Raw genomic sequence first — 19,027 nt, 5'->3', positions numbered from 1 at the left:
TCTCTCTCTCTCTCTCTCTCTCTCTCTCTCTCTGTCCCCCCGCCTCAAAAAAAATATATTGGGGCGCCTGGGTGGCTCAGTCAGTTAAGGGTCAGACTTCAGCTCAGGTCATGATCTCACGGTTAGTGAGTTCGAGCCCCACGTCAGACTCTGTGCTGACAGCTCAGACCCTGGAGCCTGCTTTGGATTCTGTGTCTCCCTCTCTCTCTGCCCCTCCCCCACTCATGCGTGCGTGCATGCGCTCTCTCTCTCTCTCTTTCAAAAATAAACATTAAAAAATTTTTTTACTAAAAATAAATAAATAAACATTAAAAAAATTTTTTTAAAAAGGAAAACCACACAATCTCCATAAGCTGAGGGGTCAGGAAAGACTATTCCACTTGCCATGTTCTCTCGGTCTCTCCCAAAATAAATCAATAAACTTAAAAAAAATTTTTTTTAAAGTCATCAGTGATCATTCCATATCAGTATTTAATGCATGCCTAATTCTTTTAGTATCTGCATACTGTCCCACTGTATAAATGAAGCATAATGAATTTAACCAGTCCACTACTGTGGGATAGTTAGGCTATTATGAATCTTTTTTTTTTGTTTTGTTTTAAAGAGTAGAATCCAGCTCAAGCACTTCTAGCTATGCAACTTTAGGCAAGTTACTTCACCTCTTTGAACTTAAGTCCCATCATTTGTAAAACAGGAGTAATGAGAATCCCTCCCTCACACCTCACAGCATCATTGGGAAGATTGAACTCAATCAGTGTGTAAGGCAGCTAGGAGTCTTCATGGCACAGTGCTTGCTCAGCCTCTGTTCCCTTCCTTTCCACTGTCATGACTCCCCAGAGTCAGTCCCTGTCCTCTGGAAGTGCTTTCTTATTTCCAGTCCCAGGCCTCGGTATCCAGCTTTACCTCCTGGGTCAGTAAGCAGTCTCAACCAGAAGTAAAGGCCTCCTGTGTCCTATCCAGGGGAAGCCTGTGGAGGGGCTCTCTCTGGCTGCTTCTCACACCCTCATGTTGTCATGTTCTGAAATAGCCACGGGGCCAGCCTGGGCTGTTTGCCTTCCCTAACACTGACCTAGTTGGCAAGCACTGCTGAGAAGTGTTCAGGCCCTGGGCCTGGTGCATCCTCGGGATGTTACCGCAGAGCAAACATGAGTTTGCTGGCTGGGTGGATTCTAGTCAACAGGAAGATAAAATGGATTAAAGGCAAACAGGAGAGAAACCTCTGCTGTGGAAACAGGAAGAAGGCTGGAGGCTGGCTCTGTTTGGAGGTTTTTTTGCTTTGTTTTTAATGTATTTATGTGATATATAAAACAGCCTTATTGATATCATATAATTCACTTACCATGCACATACGCCCATATGCCCATTTAAAGTGTACAGTTCAATGGTTTTTACAATATTTAAGAGTTGTGCAAACATCATTATAATCAATTTTAGGACAATTTCATCACCCAAAAAAGAAACACTATGCCTGTTAGCACTCCCCATCCTGTTCCCACCCCCACCTCTTCAGTCCTAGGCAACTACTAATGTACTTCCTGTCTCTATGGATTTACTATTCTGGATATTTGGAATCCTATACCAAAAAAAAAAAAAAAAGAAAGAAAGAAAAAGAAAAGAAAAGAAAGAAAAGAAAAGGAATCCTACAATAAGTGGTTTCATGTGATCGGCCACTTTCAATTAAGCATAATGTGGTGGGTTTATTTTATTTTTTTAAGTTTTTATTTATTTATTTCGAGAGAGAGAGCATGAGAGGGGGAGGGGCAGAGAGAGGGAGAGACAGAATCCCAAGCAGGCTCTGCACTGCCAACACAGAACCTGATGCAAGGCTGAAACCCATGAACCATGAGATCATGACCTGAGCTGAGATCAAGAGTTGGATTCTCAACTGACTGAGCCACCCAAGAGCCCCAAGCATAATGTTTTCAAGGTTCATCCATGGTGTGGCATGAATCAATACTTCATTCCTTTTTATTGCCAAATAATATTCCATCATATGGATATACTACATTTTGTTGATCCATTCACTAGTCGATGGACATTTGGGCTGTTTCTACTTTTTGGCTATTATGAGTAATGATGCTATGAAGATTCATGTATAGGTTTTTGTGTAGACATGTTTGCCTTTCTAGTAGGTATGTATCTAGGAGTGGAATTGCTGATTCATGTGGTAACTCTATGTTTAACTTTTGGAGGAATGCCAGACTGTTTTCCAAGTGGCTACCCTGTTTTACATTCCCACCAGCTGTTTGTGAGGGTTCCAGTTCCTCCACATCTTCACCAACACTTGTTATTATCAGTTTTTTCCATCCTCGTGAGTATGAAGTGGCATTTCATTGTGGTTTTCCTGATGACTAATGATAATTGAGCATCTTTTCATGTGCAATTGGCCATTTTTATATCTCCTTTGGAGAAATGTTGATTTAGGTCCTTTGCACATTTTTAATTGGGTATTTGTTATTTTTATTGTTGATTGTAGAAGTTTGTTATATATCCTCATAAAGGGCTTATTTTAATCTTTTCGAAATTACGGTTTTCTCAGTCATATGTATACTCATATTAGAGTAGCAATGTGTGAGAGAGAAATACACACACACAAGCAAATGATTTTCGATACCAAGTGAACAAAGATGTGTCCAAAGCATGCTGGGAATGTGGAGAAAGAGGTGATCTCTTTTGTCAAGGAGGGATAATGGTGTGAAGAGAGACTGGGAATTATGGTGGCTTCATGGAGGAAATGATATTTCAGTTGGCCTTGAAGAGTGAGTATGAGCTCGGCAGGTGAGCAAGGAGAGTAAATAGAATGTGCAACATCATAGAGGTTTAAAATGAATAAGGGGGAAAAAAGAGAGAGAGGGGGACAGAGAGAGAGGCAAACCAAGAAGCAAACTCTTTACTATAGAGAAACAAACTCTTAACTATAAACTGATGGTTACCAGAAGGGAAGTGGATGGGGGGATGGGTGAAATTGGTGGCGGGATTAAGGAGTGCACTTGTTGTGACGAGCACTGAGTAATGTATAGAAGTGTTGAATCACTATATTGTACGTCTGAAACTAATATTACACTGTAGGTTTACTAACTGGTACTTAAATAAAAACTTTTAAAAAACCACAGAGGTTTAAATAGGGCATGGCGAGCTCCTCTTGGAATGAATCAATAGATTTCTGTAGGACAGTCTGACTCCAGCCCTTCTTTAGGTTCTGAGTGGGTGTGGAATAGGCTAGGGAATAGAGTTCACCCCAAAGCAGGAGGGTGCTGTTTAAGAGCTCACTCTGATTTTTTAGTGCGCAAGGTCCACGCTGGGCCTGATCCAGCCCACACGCAAACTCTCAGATGGTACAGAATTCTACCTCCTGTCAAAGAGTCTGCAAGAGGGACCGGTACCTGTGGAGAGGGGTGGGGTTGGCACCAACAAGGGGATTGGTGAGCGTGGAAGGGAGGGGCCCCAGAAGATGCACCCTGTTTGTTCTACAGCACTGTTTGTCCTTACATCCTACCTAGTGTCTACACTTGTAATGAGTAACTACACGAATGACGTCAAAAGCTGAACTCTCGGTGCAAAGCAGATACTCTTCTTCAGTTCCTAAGTGCCAGACCACATCCCATTGCCCCTGGACCCTTGTCCTCTGGAAGTTGGGGAGAGGCCAACCACAGTTTTTCTAGAAGATCCAGGGGAGTGGCCAACTGGTTGTGAATTAGTCCCTGCTCCTCTTGTTTGGGTTTGATCTGCTGCCCCAGGTGTGTGTCGCAGTGTGAGAGTGTGGGCTGTCCCTCGAGAAGCCTCCTGATGCAAATCACTGAAAGCCCAACTCAAAATGGCGTACACAACTGTGAAAGGAATCATCTCGTATAGCAAGAATTCTGGAGGTCAGATGACTCCAATTAGTTAATTGACCAGCAAAATTGAGTCACTAAGGACTCAGGTTCTTGCCACCTTACCTTCAGAGTACTGGTTTGTCCTTCTAGGCCAGCTCCCCACACGGTCCTAAGATGGCTGCTGTAGCTCCGTGCTTCACACTGCAGACAGCAATGGCTAGAGTTAGAAAAGCAATGTTTCTCCATTTATCTCTTTACACAGGCAGAGAAGGCTACTTTCTTTTCCCAAAGCCCCCAGCCGACTCCCCCTCATATCTTAATGCCTAGAATGGCTTCACAACCCTTTGCCTATCAATCACCGGCAAAAAAGGGCGCCTGGGTGGCTCAGTCGGTTAAGCGGCCGACTTCGGCTCAGGTCATGATCTTACGGTCCATGAGTTCGAGCCCCGCGTGGGGCTCTGTGCTGGCAGCTCAGAGCCTGGGGCCTGTTTTGGATTCTGTGTCTCCCTCTCTCTGACCCTCCCCCATTAATGCTCTGTCTCCCTCTGTCTCAAAAATAAATAAACGTGGGGCGCCTGGGTGGCGCAGTCGGTTAAGCGTCCGACTTCAGCCAGGTCACGATCTCGCGGTCCGTGAGTTCGAGCCCTGCGTCGGGCTCTGGGCTGATGGCTCAGAGCCTGGAGCCTGTTTCCCATTCTGTGTCTCCCTCTCTCTCTGCCCCTCCCCCGTTCATGCTCTGTCTCTCTCTGTCCCAAAAATAAATAAACGTTGAAAAAAAAAAATTTTAAAAATAAAAAAAAAATAAATAAATAAACGTTAAAAAAGAATTAAAAAAAAAAAAATCACCGGCAAAAAGAACAGACAACCGGGATTGGTTTAGAGTTTGACCAATCAGGATTCAGGCCCTGGGGCTGGAGAGGAGGCGTGGCTCCCCGGAAGGAAGCTAAGATCCCCTGATGCCCAGGTAAAGCTGGGTTGTGTTGGGTGGGCAGCTTACAGTGTTTGCCACACACAGAGCTCTGGTGGGCAAGCACATGCTTCATGGGCTGTGTGAGAACAAACTTCCATTGGAATTCACGCATACGTAAAGTAAATATATTTTACTTTTATGAGCTCTCTTTTGTTCTCTCTGAAAAAAAATTTTTTTTAATGCTTAGAGAGAGAGACAGAGCACACAAGGGGGGAAGGGCAGAGAGAGGGAGACAAAGGATCAAAGAGCTGAACTGGCTCCGCGCTGACAATAGAGAGCCCAACCAGGAACTCGAACCCACCAGCCATGACATGACCGGAGCCGAAGTTGGAGGCTTAACCAACTGAGCCACCCAGGCTTCCCTGATTCTTTTTTACATGTTTTTTTGTTTTTGTTTTTGTTTTTTTTTGAGAGAGAGAGAGAGTGTGTGTGTGTGTGTGAACGCGAGCTGGGGAGGAGCAGAGAGAAAGAGAGGGAGACACAGAATCTGAAGCAGGCTCTAGGCTCTGAGCTGTCAGCACAGAGCCTGATGGGGGCTTGAACTCACAACCGCGAGATCATGACCTGGGCCGAAGACTGACGCTCAACCAACTGAGCCACCCAGGCACCCCAACCCTGGTTCTTTTTTAAAACCCTTCGCTCTTACTCAGAGTTTGAAGTCTCTCTTTTATTCTCGAATGTTCCAGCTCTGATCATTTCAATATCCGGTGATTTTGCAAGTCGGATTCTACATTTGGGTTCTGTGAGCTCCTGTTTGTGATGCCTTGTTTCCTTGAGTGTTTACTAATCTTCTCAATTTTCATCTCCCTTTTCTTTTCTTAAAAAAAAATTTTTTTAATGTTTATTTATTTTTGAGAGAGAGAGAGACAAGAGTGCCAGCAGGGGAGGGGCAGACAGAGAGGGAGACACAGAATCTGAAGCAGGCTCCAGGTTCTGAGCCATCAACACAGAGCCCAACGCAGGGCTCAGACTCACAAACTGCGAGCTCATGATCTGAGCCGAAGTCAGACGCTTAACCAACTGAGCCACCCAGGTGCCCCTTCATCTCCCTTTTCTGTAGAAATTCTTTGAGTCCAAAGATAAAAGTGGGTTCTTCCAGAAAGGGTCTGTGCTTGATTCTGTCAGGCACTAGAGAACATTATCTTCCAGGGACCACTGTACATCCTCACCTTGAGGTTCTGAAGTTGAGGCTGCAGCCTGTGTGGAACCAGCTTGGGTTTAAGATTTCTTGTGGATGGAGGTAGAGAAGGAGTTCCCCCCATTCTCCGTGCCAAGATTTAAGATAGGCTACTTTCAGGGCACCTGGGTGGCTCAGTCCGTTGAGCATCCAACTTCAGCTCAGGTTATGATGTCATGGTTCATGAGCTGGAGCCCCAGGTTGGGCTCGCTGCTGTCAGTGCAGAGCCCATTTTGGATACTCTGTCTCCCCCTCTCTCTCTGCTCCTCACCTGCATTGTATCTCTCTCTTTCTCTCAAATAAATAAACATTAAAAAAGAAAAAGGCTACTTTCTTTGTAGACTGCTGGAGGTGAGGGTGGTATTTTATTTTGTTTTGTTGTATTTTATTTGGTGTGTGTGTGGGGGGGGGGAGTGGTATTTTAAATGTATCTCTTCCCTGAGGGGTGGGCCTTCAGAACCTCATATGTGTGAGGGGATGTCCCATTAAAATCTTGACATTCTGCAGGCCCCAGGGCCTTGCTAGGCCATGAAGTCAGTCAAAGTTATCAGGTCTGGCAAAGTGCCTTTGGCACTCTTCTCTGGTCCTTGTCCAGGGATTGTTTACTTTCTTCCCAGATCACAGATACATTCAAGAAGACATGTCTCATATTTCATCTGTCATAATTAGCTGTTCTCAGAGGGAGACTCAGTAGGGTTACCCAGTCTGTCATGTTACCAGACATGAAAGCCATTCCTCTAACTCCCAATTTATCAGTTAACAAAAACTGTGAAAGAAAGGTTTAAGGTGAGGGAGTCTTTTGGAAAGATCAATGTTTTTCTATTTTAAATTATATTTCCTAATTTTTTAAGTTCACTTATTTTTTGCAAGAGAGAGAGAGAAAGCACGTGCATGCAGGGGAGGGGCAGAGAGAAAGAGAGACAGAGATTCTCAAGCAGGCTCTACGCTGTCAGCACAGAGCCTGACTTAGGGCTCGATCTCACCAATCATGAGATCATGACCTGAGTCAAAATCAAGAGTTGGATGCTTAACCAACTGAGCCACCCACACGCCCCTTTAAATATATTTTCTAATCGACAATTGATCCACATGATACAACACTGAAATGGTACCTCAGTACATGTCCTTAAAGTTTCCTTCTCACCCCTCACCCCCTACAGCTCCCCATTTCCCTCCTCTCTCAGAGAGGGGTGGACCTTCAGAACCTCATATTTGTGAGGGGATGTCCCATTAAAATCCTGTCATTCTTCAGGCCCCAGGGCCTTGCTAGACCATGAAGTCAGTCAAAGTTATCAGGTTTGGCAAAGTGCTTTTGGCACTCTTCTCCACACACGTAAATATTCTGTACATCCTTCCTCTACTCTATACCTTTTCAAAAACACAGATAATGGCGTGTTATTCTTCACATAACAATAGATTTTTGAAATGGTTCCCAGCTAGCACATAAAGAGCTTTTCCACCCTTTTGTATGGTATGTATGTTCACAGTATTCTGTTATATGAATGACATAGCGTATTTATGCAGATCCCTATTCATGGGCATGTAGGTTGTTCCAAAGTTTCTAAATAGTGCAGCAGTGAATAACCTGGCACAGATGTCATTTTTGCTGCATGAGTATGTCTGTGGGATAAATTCATGAAGGGGAATTCCTGGGTCAAAGGCCATGTGCATTTGTAACTTTGATAGAGAGACCAAATTGCTCTCCATAGAGGTTTACAACTTTCATCAGCAGTCCTATTAAATTGTTGATCTTTGTCAGTGGTTAAAAACAATATCCAATAAACAAGAAAAGAGCTTGTTGACACTCTGGAGAAGCAACCAGTAGGCAGAGGGCCTGAGAAAATAGTGTGACCCTTGTTGTTCCAGAAAGCTAATCCATCAAATCAACTTTTGGGATCCCCAAATAGACTGGATTAAAATGGAAAAGAGCAAAGAATCTTAGCAAAAAAAAAAAAAAAATCCTCTCTGACTTAGAAGATTTTTTTTTTAATTCTTGTCTTCCTTCTAAAACAAATTCTGATAAAGATCCCTAAGCCTCCAAAGTCAGTTGAGTACAGAAAGTTTAACACAAAGGAATTTCCCTCTTGTCCTGCCCGGAAGAGGGATATTTACAATCTCTGCTCATGGCTAACATGGTATCCTAAGAACTAGTTTCCTTTGTTTTAAATTCCATTGGGTGGGAGAGCATAAGGGATTTTCTAGACCAATACTGTCACAGGATTTTTCTGGGATGCTTAAAATGTTTTGTGTCTAAGTCATCTCATATGGAACCCCCAGCTAGGTGTGGCTATGGAGCCCTGGTAGTGTGGCTAGTGTGACTGAGGGATTGAATTTTTATTTTTATTTTATTTTACTTAATTTATTTATTCATTTATTTGTTTAAAAGAGAAAGAGAGAGTGCAAGCAGGGGAGAGGGGCAGAGAGAAAGAGAGAGAGAGAATCTTAAGCAGGCTTCATGCCCAGTACAGAACCTGAAGCGGAGTTCGATCCTGGGATCATGACCTGAGCTGAAATCAAGCCCACTGCTTAACTGACCGCGCTAACCAGGCACCCCCTACTTAATTTAAATTTAAGTACCATATGTGGCTTGTGGCTACCATAGAGGATAGCACGGTTGTAGGAAACTAGTTCAGAGTGTTCTTTTGCTAAGAGAGACCCCCAGGCTTTACTGGGCATGGATGCTCATGACGACAACCTCTGGACACAACTGAGGTTGCTGCTGATAAAAAAAACAGGATTGCATAGCATCCGATTTTCATAGAGATAAAAATAAATAAAATGATAAGAGAAGAGGACACCTTGCCCTCATTATCACTCCACATCCACCCAATCTCTGGGGCTGAATATACACAAACAAAATCAGGTGTGTTGGGTTGAGATCAACACTTCGCTGGGAAGGGGAAGTTCGGTAAGAGAGGTAAGGGAGGTGGAAGGCCTGAGCTTTCTTGGATGTCTTGGATGGGTTTTGCTTCACCACTTTGACCCTAATATCACAACAAAATTCCTGAAGGGAGTACTTGCCAGGTACAATTACATGTTATTTTGTTAAATGTCCACAATGGGCTAGCAACTGCATTGAACATAGAAATAACAGTCCCCATTCTTTAGAACGATATTACCTGGTAAGGTGGGTTAAAAAATCACCAGGGAGGGGTGCCTGGGTGGCTCATTTGGTTAAGCGTCTCACTTCAGCTCAGGTCATGATCTCATGGTTTATAAGTTCGAACCCCGCATTCAGCTCTGGGCTGACAGTGGGAAGCCTGCTTCAGATCCTCTGTCTCCTTATCTCTGCCTCTTCCTCTCTCTCTCTCTCTCTTTCTCTCTCTCTCTCTCTCTCTCAAAAATAAACATTTAAAAAAATAAATAAATTTTAAGAATTAAAAACATAAAATCACCAGGGGAGATTGAGTAGAAGTATAAGATATGATGATGGAAAAAAAAAAAGATGGATAAATCAGTGGTATGTATAATTTTCTCTAATCATGGATTTTTAAAAACATACATACTTTTGGGAAAGCAAGCTGGTGCAGCCACTATGGAAAACAGTATGGACGTTCCTCAAAAAACTACAAATAGAACTACCCTACAACCCAGCAATTGCACTACTAGGCATTTATCCAAGGGATACACGTGTGCTGTTTCGAAGGGACACATGCACCCCCATGTTTATAGCAGCACTATCAACAATAGCCAAAGTATGGAAAGAGCCCAAATGTCCATCGATGGATGAATGGATGAAGAAGACATGGGATATATATATATATATATATATATACACACACACACACACACACACACACACACACACACACACAATGGAGTATTACTCGGCAATCAAAAAGAACGAAATCTTGCCATTTGCAACTACGCGGATGGAACTGGAGGGTATTATGCTAAGTGAAATTAGTCAGTCAGAGAAAGACAAAAATCCTATGACTTCACTCATATGAGGACTTTAAGAGACAAAACAGATGAACCTAAGGGAAGGGAAACAAAAATAATATAAAAACAGGGAGGGGGACAAAACAGAAGAGATTCATAAATATGGAGAACAAACTGAGGGTTACGGGAAGGGTTGTGGGAGGGAGGATGGGCTAAATGGGGAAGGGGCACTAAGGAATCTACTCCTGAAATCATTGTTGCACTATATGCTAACTAACTTGGATGTAAATTTTAAAAAATTAAAAATAAAATAAAAAAATACATACTTTTGTTTCTACCCTCCTAATTATAGAAATATTTGCTCATTAAGAAAAAATGGAGATGAACATATAAGCACAAAGAAAAGAATTACTGACTGCACATATCCTAAAAATACTTCCTTAACTAACTTCCTAAATCATTATTTTTAATTGTTGTGTCTTTTATCTTGTAGATATACTATAATTTATTTGATCAATGTCCTGTTGTTTCTAATTTTTTGCTTTTATAAGTAACTCTGTGATAAAATACTGTTGGACATTAAAGTTTGAACACACATCTGATTATTTCCCTAGCCCATTTCCTAGAAAGGGAATTGCGGGATCGATAGGTGTATTAGAGTGTTACAAGTGACAAAAAGCTAAGTGGAACCTAACTGAGTAACAACAGCAAAAGGAAGGCATTGGCCCACATGGCTAGGACCTTGGGGGTGAGGAAGGTACATCTTGTTTCAGGAATGACTGGATCCAGGGGCTCAAACCATGCTGCCTGGACATTGTCTTGCTCTGTCTCTGAGCAGTACTGTCTCCAGGTAAACTTGAACTACAATCCACCACCTTAGCAACCACAGTGGAAAGGAAGCTTTCTTTCTTGATGTTTAAAGCAAAAGTTATGTCCTTTACTGACCTGAGTCTTTTGCTTATCCCTGGGGTGGAGGTGGGGTGAGTGAGATCAGCCCCACCTAAAGCATGTGGACTATGGGAGAAAGTTGGTGGTTCCTTATGGAAATATCAGAGTACCATTATCAAAAGAAGGGGGGGGCTCCTGGGTGGCTCTGTCAGCTGAGCATCAGACTCTTTATTTCGACTCAGGTCATGGTCTCACGGGTCATGAGATGGAGCCCTGAGTTGGGTCCTGTGCTGACAGTGCAGAGCCTGCTTGGGATTCTCTCTCTCTCTCTCTCTCTCTCTCTCTCTCTTTCTCTCTCTCTCTCCCCTTCTCTGTCCCTCCCCCACTCACTCAAGGGCTCTCTCTCTTTCTCTCTTTCTCAAAATAAATAAAATACACTTTAAAAAAAGGAAGACGAGGCAGGGATGCCAGGCAGGCATGGTCACTTCCCCAGCGGTGTCCAGGAAGGTTCATCTCCCCAACAGTCATCCTCACCAACAGTCTTTCCTGTTTTCCAGTTAGGTAGGTAACAATGACATCCTGCTTTATTTTGCATCAAAAACTATTTGTTTATTGGCCAGTTGCAATCTTTCTTCTGTGAACTGCTCATTTAAAAAATGAGCACCTTCACCTTCTCATGTTGATTTCTTAGTGTGCACTTGTGTGTTGAGTATCACACACAAGAATCTGTCTGACCTTTCAGAGCTGCCCGGGCAAGTCTGCCTGGGTCACTGAGGCTTTAGGACACATTTTAAGATCTGCCACGCAAGCCCAGCTCTTGGTGACTGTCAATGTGTTTTATTTGGTTATTTTTCTAGATATCTTGTCAAGTTCCGAAATAAAAATCCCCTTGTCACTCTGATTGGAATTATATTAAATTTATAAATGTATTCAAGGCGAACAGCCTCTTGACAATATCCAGTCCTCCCCCCAAGGCATACTCTTTCATTAAAGGTTTGACATTTTCTGTTTATGTTTTTGTTGCTATTATTAATATAATTCATTTATATAACACCCATTTTATGTAATCTGGGTTTTTTAAACTAACATTTTGAAGCTGTTAATTTTTTTAAGTGTATTTATTTTGAGAGAGAGTATGCGTGTGCTTGAGAAGAGGGGAGGGGCAGAGACAGAGGGAGAAAGAAAATCCCAAGCAGGCTCTGGAGCCTGATATGGGGCTCAATCCCACAAACCATGAGATCATGACCTGAGGTGAAATTAAGATTGGGACACTTAACCGACGGAGCCACCCCAGTGCCCTTCAAAGCTATTGATTTTTATATACTTATAACTGACCTCTTTACTTGTTTTTTATGTAAATGATCATGTGATGTGCAAATGATAAATTCAACACCTTTCTAATAGTCCCGCTTTACTTCTTTTTCTTGCTTTGCAAGAACTGGAATTTGAGGACCAATGTTAAGTAGTAATGGTGATAGTTTTGACCTGATATTAGTGGGAATACTCTAAGCATTTTTGAAGATACTAGTTTGGGATAGTTAAAAAAAGCAGTCTTCTAATTCTTAATATAATAGGGTTTTGTGTGTGTGTTGTTGTTTGTTTTGTTTTATTTATTTTTTTTACTTTGTTTTCAATGTTTATTTATTTTTGAGAGAGAGAGAGACATAGTGTGAGCAGGGGAGGGGCAGAGAGAGAGGGAGACACAGAATGTGAAGCAGGTCCAGGCTCTGAGCTGTCACAGAGCCCAACATGGGGCTCGAATTCATGAACCGTGAGATCATGACCTGAGCCGAAATCGGACGCTTAACCGACTGAGACACCCAGGGGCCTCTTTTCCTCCCCAACTCTTATTCCACAGAGAGGTTTTCCTCGGGAGCTATGTTCCCTTCTCTTCATGTCACAGAATATTTTAATGGTTCCTGTGTTGTTGGTTTTTTTCTGCCTTTCCACCTTTGAAAATTGAGAGACAAGCATCTTATTAGGCCCTGAAACAAGGTAAATGATGACTCTCTTGGGATCCTGTCACCATCTCCTCCTGTCTACCAGATGCTAAGATGCTCTTCTCCTATCTTAATTTCAAGGCCTCTTTGACCCTTAACCTCAGGGAAAAAGGAAGGGCTCAGGGTTATCAGCTCATGAGCAGACACTGTGACCCCAAGTGTTTGATGATGCACCTGGGCCAGCTTTCTCTGAGGCCCATGAGACTAGCCTGGGGGGCCCCAAGTCCCTGGTATAGCCTCCTTTATTGCTGCACCTATTCTCAGAAAGGGTTCCCCTTCCCCATAGGGACTCACTTGTAACTATGGGCCTCCTGTACAACTGTTTTTTAAAGGTAAAAGAGATTCCAAATGTAGTGATTACCCAGGTCTATTTTCACCTTTCATTTATGTTCTTCCTAAGTGAGTGGAGGGTGGGGGTGGGGGTGGGGCGGCGCCTGGGTGGCTCAGTTGGTTAAGCGTCTGACTCTTGGTTTTGGCTCAGGTCACGATCTCACAGTCCATGGGATTGAGTCCTATGTTGGGTTCTGTGCTGGCAGTGCAGAGCCTGCTTGGGACTCCCTCTCTCCCCTCTCTCTCTGCCCCTTCTTGCTCACGCTCTCTCTCTCCCTCCCTCTCAAAATAAATAAACATTAAAAAAAAAGAACATATTAGTGGGATCCAGGATCTCCTATAATTCTTCTAGAACTCTGCTTCCTGGGGAGAAGGCACGTCAGGATATCCTGGACCTCTTCCTTCAAGATGGACTACTTGCTATAGTCCAGTACAAATTCTTCAACATTCCTTTATTTATTTATTTATTTATTTATTTATTTATTTATTTATTTATTTATAAAAAAGAGAGAGGTGGGGGGAGAGAGACAGAGAGAATCCCAAGCAGGCTCCACACTGTCGGCACAGAGCCTGATGTGAGGCTTGAACCCACGAACCGTGAGATCATGACCTGAGCTGAAGTTGGCCCCTTAACTGACAGAGCCACCCAGGCGCCCCTCAACATTTCTGAAATGTGGCATTGATGCTCATTACTGTGTTTTATTCCCTTCTTTCAGGAACTGGGGGCACAAGGTGGGGTGGAATTCGATGTTAGCATTCGGAGTCACTATCTTATCCAAAAGTACTAATCATTTCTTACTTCTTTTTCTTTCCTAACTTACAGAAAAGGTCTTTAGGTTTAAATCATAGCATTAAAGATCTTCATAACATTTTGAGTTCTGAACATGTCTAGAGAAAGGGCCTACTCACATAAATACACTATCCTAACCTAATTGCTTCAGCACACAGGGAGACAGACAGAGGAGCATTGCCTCTATTTTTGTTAAGATAATCTTTGGATTTCTTTACTCCTGTTCTGTTAGGGGGAAAAAATCAGCTCAGAGAAATCTGAACGCTTCCCAAAAATAATACCCAGCTGAAAATTCCTTTTGCTACAGTTGTCTCAGGAAGCAGAGCAAAAGGCTTTCCATTTCCTAGCAGGTCCCTCGAAGGTCAAAAGCACAGGGAATGTTTTTCAGGCCATCTTGTTTGCTTTTGTTCTCACTCGCCCTCAGATCCCCCTGGGAACGCCAGACTCTAATAAGCAAAATAATCTAAGGAGTGGAAGAAATAGCAGACACCTTTCAGAGAGGATGCACAGCAACCAGAACACCGACCTTGGGTCAGCCCTGCGCCGAGTGGCTGTTCTGAGCTTTGAAAAGTTCCATCTGTTTAGTAACCAAAATCCAGGGGGAAAAATCGACTGCTCCCAGTAAATGCAAATGAAGTGGCATTGCTAGAGAGATCTAGATAAGATGAGGTTTCCGTTGGTAAGCCAAGAACCACACATCAGGCAGAGTCCGCAATGGAGTGGCACATGTGGTTACACATATGGACTAAGTCATAAGAAAAGTTCCAGAATTCCACGCTGCCACAGGCATCACAGTGGTTTGGGGGTTAATCTAGAAAAGCTTTCTTCGTATTTCCCTTGACAGTCCTTTCCAGTACAGTCATTTAACCTTCGTGTGCCTCAGTTCCTTGACTGGTCCCACCTGTTTTCTTACTTCCTTCTGTAAATTTGCTAAGCAAAAGTTGGAATTGTGAGTTCTGGTCATTTCTGCTTCCTGTTATTGCATAATTTGGAAAACTGAGGGTAGAGGGAGGGAGGAAGGGAGAGAGGGAGTGTGTGCATGTGTGTGTGTATGTGTGTGTATATCAGATAACAAAAAATCCAACTACCTCTAGCAAGAAGACCATCAGAAGAGAAATGTCAGGGCGCCTGGGTGGCTCAGTTGGTTGAACATCCGACTCTTGATTTCAGCTCAGGTCATGATCTCATGCTTTTGTGAGTTTGAGCCCCGCATCAGGCTCTGCGCTGAGAGCACGGACCCTGCTTGGGATTTCTCTCTCTCACCCTCTCTCTCTGCCCCTCTCACATTCTCTCTCTCTCTCTCTCTCTCTCAGTAAATAAATAACTGGAATTGAAATAAAACCTTTAAAAAATAAATTTTAAAAATGTTTTAAAAAAATTTTTTTAAAAGAAAAGAAATGTGTCACCCCGGGATGAGCAGCATAGCTGGTCTACGTGGGTCTCTGTAAGATCTTTGTTTCCCCCACCCCAATGCATAAACAAGAATATTTTGTTTTGCCATACTCTAGAACATTAATAAGTAAATGTCATCATGCTTGATAATACCAATATGTTACTAAATAAGCATATTTTTAAAATTTAAAGCTAACACTGAAACTTGAAAATATACGTGAAATCAGTTCTGTCCATACAACAATTAAGTGATCTTACAAATAGCGTGAAGCATGATTTCTTTAGCAAAATCATCCATAAGTTTTGCAAATTTCAGTCGTTTGAGCTACTGTGTGGTAGGATTCTAACAATTCTAACAATATCTACGATACTGTTGCCCTTCCTTATCTTCCCCCCACCAGACTTCCCTGATAATATGAGTCACCTGAAGAACATAACCGGTGCCTGGATCACCCAGGATCTGGTGCTCAGCATGGCAGAGAGCAATCTGTAATTCTCAACATCCACCAATGCTGGTTAAGCCCCTGTGCGTTTGTCCTTTGTTCTCAATACAAAAGGTGGCTGAGAACAATGCCTTGCAGCCTGTGAGCTGGGCAGGGGCTGGCATTAAAGACGATGCATCCTGGTGGGCAGGGAGAATATTTAGGTAAGAGAGATACCAAGCTGGTTAATTTGTCAAATCCTCCCTCCTACGACTCAGCGTGAGTATAAAAGATTTCTGCCTATTGAGCTATCATTTCTCAGGAGTGCTGAACTCCATTTTCCTTTTTTTTTTTTTTTTAACTTTTTAAATGTTTATTTATTTTTGAGAGACAGAGCACAGGCAGGGGAGGAACAGTGAGAGAGGGAGACACCGAACCTGAAGCAGGCTCCAGGCTCTGAGCTGTCAGCACAGAGCCCGACGTGGGGCTCAAACTCACAAACCATGAGATCATGACCTGAGCCGAAGTCAGACGCTTAACCAGCTGAGCCACCCAGGTGCCCCTGAATTCCATTTTCTTACATCTTCTTTGCATTTTAATTTGTGGTCCTGGAGGTACCCACAAATTAACAAAATAGCACAGCACTCAAAACAGTTGTGCATGCTGACTGGGAAGGATTTTGCAATACTAAACAATTCAACTCTTCAACTACACCTGTATACGGAATATGAGTGAAGTGTAATATCGCTTCTTTTCAAAGGCACTACGTGGTGTTATTCTAGAAATGCATAGATTTTTTAAAAAATAAAAATAATTAACAAAATTACGTTGAATTTTCAAAAACAAACATTTTGGCTTTACTTAAGTAATTTCCATTTAACGTTTGATATTCATTTACTAGATTTACATTGCCAGGGTGCCTGGCTGGCTTAGTGGGTAGAGCATGTGACTCTGGATCTCAGGGTTGTAAGTTCAAGCCCCATGTTGGGTATAGAGGTTACTTAAAAATAAAGTCTTTAAAAAAATATATTTATATTGCCTTTTAATTGTGATAGGTAGTGTTAAGTATTTTAGAAGTAAAATTATTTTGAAAACATATGAAAAGTAATTATTTTGATTTTATATTTAGTTTATTTTTTTGATAAGCTCTATTCAGGGGTGCCTGGCTGGCTCAGTTGGTGGTGGGACAATGGCGACTCAGGATCAGCTAGATGCCCCCAAGGGACTGGGTCCTGGGTCTTATTGCTACCAAGGAGACTTGGGTAGCAACACATTAACCTAGCAGTCATGAGTGGACCCCTGAGTCCCAGATAGGGAGGATATACTAAAGGGTATTTTAGCATGTCTGCCCATCTATCCTCTTCTGGGGGACTCCTGCTCCCAGATCTAGCCGCTCCTGAATGATCACGTGGTATACCGTATGACCCTGAGTTCCCTGGCCATAACCCACACGGTCAGAGATAGACCTCAGGTCCAAAGGCAACTAATTCCTGGCCTGGTCAGTGACCTATGACTTGTGGCTTGAAAATATGGCTTGAAAATCTGAGCTGGGCCATCAGATTCCTCTTTGAAGATACATACCACACACACCCACACCACACACACACCCCACATACCACATACACACACACCACACACACCCATACACACACACACACACACACACACCCCACACGAACCACCCGCACATAGCGGTGGGGCTGAGAAAGAGAAAAAGCTGAGGGGAGCAGCCTCAGTCTCTGCTCTTCTTCAAACCAACGCTCAGGTTTTCTCCAGGGATAAGCCTTTGATTCTAGGGACCCATGGACCCTTGACTGGACAAGCAGGTACATTAATTCCTCATAATCTAATCCTGAATAATCTGACACTATTGATGCACAGTTCTTCTATCTTCTATTAGTACTGGATCAGACATTGGGAAGACTGAATTTCGGTGGGAAAAGAGAGTATTTCCGATGACTGACATCTGGTATTTGGACACTCGGTTTAGCACTCAAATTTAGTCTAGAAATTATAATAGCGTGCCTTATTTCTAACTCTTTGGTTTGTTTCCCTGTTTTTTTTTTTTTTAATCGGAGGAAAACGTTCAAAAATCCAGCAAACTCAGATTAGAGGTATTGCTAGCCAAGTATTTATTTCAAGTTTAGATTATCAAAATCAATTTTGCTAATAGGATCTTAATATTTTAACATGTTAGAGAAGATTAATTAGGGAGGTTTAAAATAACACTGCTGAAGCCGTCTTGGCTGGAACCTGTGTGCAGCACTGGGCTAGTTAGACAAGTTTGGCCATGGAGTGCGAGGAGGCTCCAGTAGGGGACCTAGAGGAGTCTGTCCCTGGGACTCCATTAGTATAAAAGTTGTTGCACAAACATCTCCCCTACCAGAGGACAGGGTATTGGAAGCGGAGAGTTTATTATTTTTTTTTCCAGTTTATTTATTTTGAGAGAGAAAGAGAGTGAGCAGGGGAGGGGAGGAGTAGAGAGCAAGGGAGAGAGAGGATCCCACGCAGGCTCCTCAGGCAGTGCAGAGCCTGATGTGGGGCTCGACCCCACGAACCGTGAAATCATGACCTGAGCAGAAATCAAGAGTCGGATGCTTAACTGACTGAGCCACCCCCTTAGTGCAGTGTTGATCTGAGCGCTGGGGAGAGAGGGACTTCTAGAAGATACTGAAAGAGCTGTTGCCCCTAAGAAGTCTGAAACATCAGGGCATAGGCCCATTGTTTTGATGCTCAGGTGACATGAATGGAGACAGAAAATTGTGCAGGGGTTCCCCCACTACAGCACGTGGGCCTCTGGGCACTGAGGGCAACAGGATCCCTCGGGTACCTCAAGCCTCGTGGGCTGCCCGGGTTGTTTTAAGCTGGTTCACTAGCCTCTGTGTCACGTGACCTCGCTTTGTCCACAGTCTACACATCTAAATGCTTGTCCAACTTGTTCTTTATTTTTTTCAGCTCCTACTGTCACACATATCCCAAAATGTTACTTCTCTACTTACTGCTGTGATCTCTTATCAGCCTCCCTGCTGCCGTTCATGCCCTCCTACACTCCATGTTCACAATAATAACCAGCAGGAACTTTTAAAAATGGAAACCTCCCAGGGTGCCTGGGTGGCTCAGGCAGTTGAGCATCTGACTCTGGAATTCGGCTCAGTTCATGATCCCAGGGTTGCAGGATCTACACTGAGCATGGAGCCTGCTTAAGATTCTCTCTCTCTCCCTCTCTTTCTCTCTCTCTCCCTCCCTCCTTCCCTCTCCCCCACTCACGCCCTCTCTCTCTCTCAAATAAAAAAAATAAAAGTAAAAATAAAAGTGGAAACCTCCCCTTAATATTCCAACGTCTTCCTGTCTTCCTGTCATC

At 43.1% G+C, this 19,027-nt stretch overlaps 1 long non-coding RNA gene across 1 annotated transcript in view; it reads right to left on the bottom strand.

The window, feature by feature from the left end:
- Positions 1 to 3,933: 3,933 nt before the first annotated feature.
- Positions 3,934 to 19,027, bottom strand: part of LOC124513047 (uncharacterized) — a 40,736-nt gene continuing 25,642 nt past the window's right edge. The window contains exon 3 of the long non-coding RNA XR_006962285.1: positions 3,934 to 4,016. This is a non-coding gene — a long non-coding RNA (uncharacterized LOC124513047). The remainder of the gene's footprint in view (positions 4,017 to 19,027) is intronic.

This window comes from Lynx rufus, unplaced genomic scaffold, assembly GCF_022079265.1.
Source record: "Lynx rufus isolate CCGP_SWC_20201006 ecotype Redwood Valley unplaced genomic scaffold, mLynRuf1.p SCAF_18, whole genome shotgun sequence".
Classification (NCBI taxonomy): Eukaryota; Metazoa; Chordata; class Mammalia; order Carnivora; family Felidae; genus Lynx; species Lynx rufus.
The sequence above is the reverse complement of the archived record's forward strand: the minus strand, read 5'-3'. Positions and strand labels throughout refer to the sequence as shown.